This window comes from Podarcis gaigeae (genome assembly GCF_964106915.1).
Source record: "Podarcis gaigeae genome assembly, chromosome: 6".
Taxonomy (NCBI): Eukaryota; Metazoa; Chordata; class Lepidosauria; order Squamata; family Lacertidae; genus Podarcis; species Podarcis gaigeae.
In genome coordinates, this window is record NC_139682.1 from 66,191,011 (window position 1) to 66,197,145 (window position 6,135).

Here is a 6,135-nt window from a genome sequence, read left to right on the forward strand (position 1 = left end):
TAATAGCCATCTCACATAGTCAGCTCAGAAAGATACCAAGGTCAATGGTGTCAAAAACCGCTGAAAGATCAAGTAAGAATAGGCTTTTGATACATTCACCATGGTATCTTAAGCCAGCTTTGAAAGATAGGTTATAGGGTTGTACTCCCCTGTCCTTTTCCTGATAAAGATCCATCGGGGAAGCCAAAGCTGATTGAGTCCCATAACCAGTCCTGCATCCAGACTGAAATGGGTCAAGATAATCTGTTTCATCCAAAAGTACTTACAATTGGTGCACAACAACTCTCTGAATCATCTTTTCTAAGAAGAGCATGGACAGCATGCAACTGGGTGTGAGTTGTCAAAAACCAATGGCTATTTAAGAGTTTGTTTAGTAACAAACTGTAGCTGCAATAATAGGACTGCAATCTTATTTATGTACACTTTTCAAGATTCAGTAGTAACCCCCTCCCCTTTTTATATGTTAAAGTTTAACAATAAAATAGTTCAGAATCCAAGAGAAAAGTAGATATAAGTAATAGTACAATCTCTAGAACACATGAAGACTAGTGTGCATTCAAGGTTTAATCCTAGGTAAGATGATCCTTTAGGTAAGTGGAATGCTGGCTGTTTAAGGGCTGTAAATGTCAAAAAGAATACTAATAAGCAGCTGAGTCAAGATCAGTTACATGCTTTGTGTGGTCTACTGTCAGAAGAGGCTGCAGCAGTAGCTTCCAAACAGTCTTCAAGGGCAGCCCAATGCAGATCACATTACAGTATCCAAAATGAGATGTTACTAAAGAATAGCTAAAATTCTGATATGAGAGAAAGGGATATAACTTGCTTGCCAGCTTAAAATGGCAAAAGGTGTACTCCTTGCCACAGCTGTCACCCGAGAAGCACCAAATCAGAGTTGAGAGTCACTCTCTGAATAAGAAGTCGCTTTTTGACTGGGAATTCAACTTCTGGAAGAACAGGGAAATTCAGTCTCCCTGCATTGCTGCTCTCTGTCTTATCTGGATTCAGGGAATCTTGCTGTTTTTTATTTGATATAAATAGATGTCAACAGCATATAATGCTGCTGTCTCCACTTATGTAATACATCCCTTTGGTAAATGTACAATAATGTTAAATATAATGTTAAAAAGCAGAGAGGCTAAGATAGAACCGTCTGGAATCAAAGAGGAAGGAAGGAACAGGGCCACTGCAAATTGGTTTATCTACTGTTGGTTTTCGGAATTCAAACGCTCAGCAGAAATTGAACTTACTGAGTCCCTGCTGGAGGAGCACACTTTTGCCCTGGATATAATCACAATGAGGCTATAAGTTTAGCAAAATAAAAAAGCTATGTTTATTATAAGAAATGCATGATAGGAAAGATCCCAGTTCTATCTGACTTTGGTAGAGATGCCTTGAGCCATGCTTGCTTTTGCAACTCAGCAGGAGAGATGCAGAAAATATTTCCTTGCTGAAGGTAAGGATGAAGAAGGAAGTAGGAAATTTGTTATTTCTATGTACTCTTTCCCATGCAGACACATTAGCCTCCAATGCAAGCTGAATCGCGTCTCAATACTTCCTACACTCCCAATTGTCTTAGCTGGTAAAGTGTGTCAGATGCTTCTGAGTTTATAAGTTAATTAAGAAGAGCAAGCAGGTTCGCATTCTCTTACAGGAAGAGGCACAGACAGTTCATTAGAGTAACTAATTGAAGAATATTTTACATTCTGACTGGTATGGATCTAGAAAACCTGATCCAAGAGTTTCTCGGAACTATGTAGGTCTCAGCATTCCAGGTGCCAGGGATTGGCTGAGCTGAGAAAAAGTGAAGGCAGAGAAAGATCTCTTTTCCTCCCAGTCATAATGGCATAGCTGTCACCACTATTGCAGCCCCCACAGCTGCGTATGAAGGAGTTGGAGGGCTCACATGTGAGGTGTGACAGTAGAAATCTCAGAGAGAAATATGCATATATTTCTACAAGCTTTCTGCAATGTTGCTCATAACTATTATCCCCAATCTGAATCGAGGCTTGGATGTTTACTCATCACATAGACCAACAGCTGCTGGATGCTTTCCAAACTTTTCATGTTGGTGACAGACTTTTTAAACATGCATTATTTTGTGATACGGCAATTCAGTTTTACCAGAAAACCGGAGGTTCAACTAACTCCTTTCCAGTCCCAGGAGGAGCGTGAAGAGCTTTCGCATGACATTGTAGCAGACACGCTAACATGTGCCGACACACATTTGGGAAAGCTCTGCTGTAGACTTTCCAGGCATAGATAGCCAGGAAACAAGATACCATTGTGTCTAACTATTCCCCATCACCTGCACATAGCATCCAGTGTGTTGGATTAGGGGGCTGTGTTTGTAGGAAAATGTGTAACGTCATGACAGTGTCTCATGCATTTGTTTTATTGGATGTTAGCTAGGGAAATGCATGGGTCGGCAACGCTCATTTATTTAGCTAGGTCTTTAATTAATGTTTACTTGGGTCTTTAAAGCTGCCAGCAGTGTAGTAGCTTGGACAGGGCTCAACCAGGGGATGCTGTCTGTGGAAGTCTGAGGAACCTTCGGTACCCATCAGTTGTCTGTCAAGGGAATAATATTTATTTATTTCTGCTACCACAAAGAGTTTTTCCTGTCCATTACGTGGTGACAAAGCTGGGTTCCTTACTCAATTATCCTGTAATTAAGCTTAGTACCAACTAACTGAAACAATTGCAAATTCCTTCCTTCCCTCCCCCTTTTTTTTTTGTTTTCCCTCCATCAAACATTAGAATGTAAGCTCAATGGGGCAGGGAGTGGGGCTCTTGCACTCTGTATAACACTATGCACAGTGATTGTTTCACGCAGATAAATCACTGTCTCTTATAACACACAATGAACTGTAAATCTGGGCCTGATTAATTGTTTGCAGAGTTTATGTAAACATTAAAGTGGGAGAATGCAAAATACTGAAATTTGTAAAGTAGTCCTGTTGACCTCTAGTATCATTTATAGCAATGTCCTGAACAGTCAGTGTAAATAATTTATATAAATGAAGTTTGGCAAGAATCCTTGTCTCCATAATCTTATATACTTAATAGCATTTTCTATTGTGATCATCTTGATCAATATTTATTAGTCACCATGATGTGGTTTAAAAGTGTGTTTCATTTTATTGCTTCTAAATGAAAACCTAGGAGAGAGCAGACCACAAGTCTAAAGTTCTTCCATTTCAAAATGTAGGTACATGCTTTTTTTGAGCACTTCACTTCCTTTTTAAAATGACCTAATACATTTTCTTTAAATAGTTTTCCATTAAGAGAGATATTACAGTTAGTGTATATTATACACATTGTATATTATATGAAATCAAGTTACAACCTGGCTATTGCCTGGATTGATTTACCTGTTTCTCTGTTTACCTTGACCTCAGCCATTAGGTGAGTTGCTGTGATTTGTTCATATAATTTCACTACAGTACTGTTTGCCAACTTTCTAGTCCATTATTCCATTATTTTGCATACAATCCTTCAGGATGTTTATGTATGAAGGATGGGTGCATGGTGGAAGTAGGTCTGAAGGAAAGGGAAAAATAACAAACCTGTAACAGAACTGTAAGACAATAAGCGGTCTGTGTGGTTAATTGTGAAACGGGTGCCAGAGGCAAGGAGTCTAAGAGATGGGAGTCAAGAAGATCTAGATGCAGAGTTTTGGGCTGAAAGCAGGAATATATTAGTGCAACCTAATTGGCCAATACTGTGGTCTGCTCCTATGCAGAATTTGTTTGAAATGAACCCTACTGATATCCGTAGACAGGATGTAAGCTTCATGCTCAACCCTATGTGTGTTTTACTTGGAAGTTCCAAGTGGAATGGTTGTGCAGTGGCAATTTTAGACTCTGGACTTAAATCACCTTATGATTCCTTGAGACACACACAATTTAATTGCAATGTAAGTGTTCTCTTATTTCTAATTGCGAAAAGCCAACCACCCTGCTGGCTCTGGAGGCCTACTTCCCCATTCTCCTGAGTGGGGTTTTAACCTTCAACTGCAGATTGACATCCTACGCCCTTTTAAAATGTGCCTCTTTTGGGTGGGGGCGGGGATGTGTTATTGGATTGTTGTTTTTATTTTGATTATATATATTGTGGTTTTTATGTTGATCTTTTCTGTGAACTGCCCTGAGACCTCTGGGTATATGGCAGTATATAAATTCAATAAATAATAATAATAATAATAAGCAACTGTGCTGATGGCACCCCCGAAGTGGCTTCTAGTCCACAAAGGAATATGCAACACCAATCCTTCTTGTCTTTATACTACCAAGGATTGTGTTGTTCTGTTTTGTTTCATTGCTGAAATTTATTTATGAACGACAACTTGTCTGCTGCCTCATAACATATCCTGCCAGTCAGTAAACTTTTGCCCACGTTGGGTGAAAAATTCCTGCATTGCAAGGGGTCAGACAAGATGATCATCATGGTCATAGGAGCCAAGTCCTAGGTAAAGGTAAAGGGACCCCTGACCATTAGGTCCAGTCACGGACGACTCGGGTTGCGGCACTCATCTCTCTTTACTGGCTGAGGGAGTCGGTGTTTGTCCACAGACAGCTTCCGGGTCATGTGGCCAGCATGACTAAGCCGCTTCTGGCGAACCAGAGCAGCACATGGAAATGCCGTTTATCTTCCTACCGGAGCAGAACCTATTTATCTACTTACACGTTGACATGCTTTCAAACTGCTAGGTGGGCAGGAGCTGGGACTGAGCAATGGGAGCTCATCTCGTCAGAGATTCGAACCACCGACCTTCCAATCGGCAAGCCCTAGGCTCTGTGGTTTAGACCACAGTGCCACCTGTGTCCCTCCAAGTCCTAGGGGACCACCCCAAATAAAATATTTGAGGCGGCTGGGCCTCCTCAAAGTTGACTGGCATTGCCGTTCAAATGAAGTGCAAGTGCCGTGTCATGTGATCAATTATGGGGGCGGGGCTTACCTGGGTTCCCCCGAATATTTTATTCAAGTTGGCAACCCATGGTCCTTTCCACCTCTACAATTCAGGTTACCTGGGCGGGTGCTGCCATCCGAAGCACAAACTGCAGAGAAGTGAGCAAAAATGTATAAATCTAAATTAAATGCTGGAAATGTAAAGAGAAAGAAGGTTCTTTTTATCATATGTGGTGGTCTTGTAGTAAAGTTAGGGCTTACTGGGAAATGATATATAATGAAATTAAAAGAATGTTTAAAAGAATGTTTGTAAAAAAAACCAGAAGCATTTTTTGGGGAATTATAGGAACAGAATTAAAAGGATGTGGGTGGTGCTGTGGTCTAAACCACTGAGCCTAGGGCTTGCCGATCGGAAGGTTGGCAGTTCGAATCCCTGCGACGGGGTGAGCTCCCAAGCTCCTGTCAACCCTAGCAGTTCGAAAGCACGTCAAAGTGCAAGTAGATAAATGAGGAAAAGTGAGCAAAAAAATCATATAAATAAGATAAAATCTAATCGCAAAATCATATGTGGTGGGATTGCAAGATTATATAAAAAAATTGGGAAATGATAGTGGCTTAGTCATGCTGGCCACATGACCTGGAAAAACTGCCTGTGGATAAACATCAGCTCCCTCGGCCAGTAAAGCGAGATGAGCACCGCAACCCCAGAGTCGTTTGCGACTGTACTTAACTGTCAGGCGTCCTTTACCTTTTTTTAAAGGGACAGAACTACCTAACCTGTATAGAAACTTACTCATGTATGCAACTACAGCGGCAAGAATGTTACTTGCCCCAAAATGGAAAGAAGCAGAAGCCCCAGCAAAGGAAGAATGGATACAAAAACTTATGGAATATGCAGAAATGGCGAAACTTGCCGGAAGAGTAAGAAATCAAGATAACAAACTTTTTTTTTAAATAAAAGAATGGAAATGGTTTATTGAACATTTACAGATAAATTGCAAACAGAACATTACTGTGATAACCTGCAGTTTCGTAAGAATATATATTTAAAGCAGACGAATAAATGAGCAAATTAAGTTAATTTGCCTATGCAGAAGATATTAAAAACAAATTTAAGGAACCGCAGGGAGAGGGGGTAAGGAAGTCAAGTTTTGAAACGTCAAAAGGACTGTAAAATCAGTGAAATGTATAAACTGAAAAGTATAACAAAATAAATAAATAAAAGAG

The 6,135-nt window shown here is 40.2% G+C and overlaps 1 protein-coding gene across 1 annotated transcript in view; it reads right to left on the reverse strand.

Moving 5' to 3' along the window:
* Nucleotides 1-6,135, reverse strand: part of USP33 (ubiquitin specific peptidase 33) — a 156,118-nt gene that overhangs the window by 149,402 nt on the left and 581 nt on the right. The window lies entirely within an intron of this gene.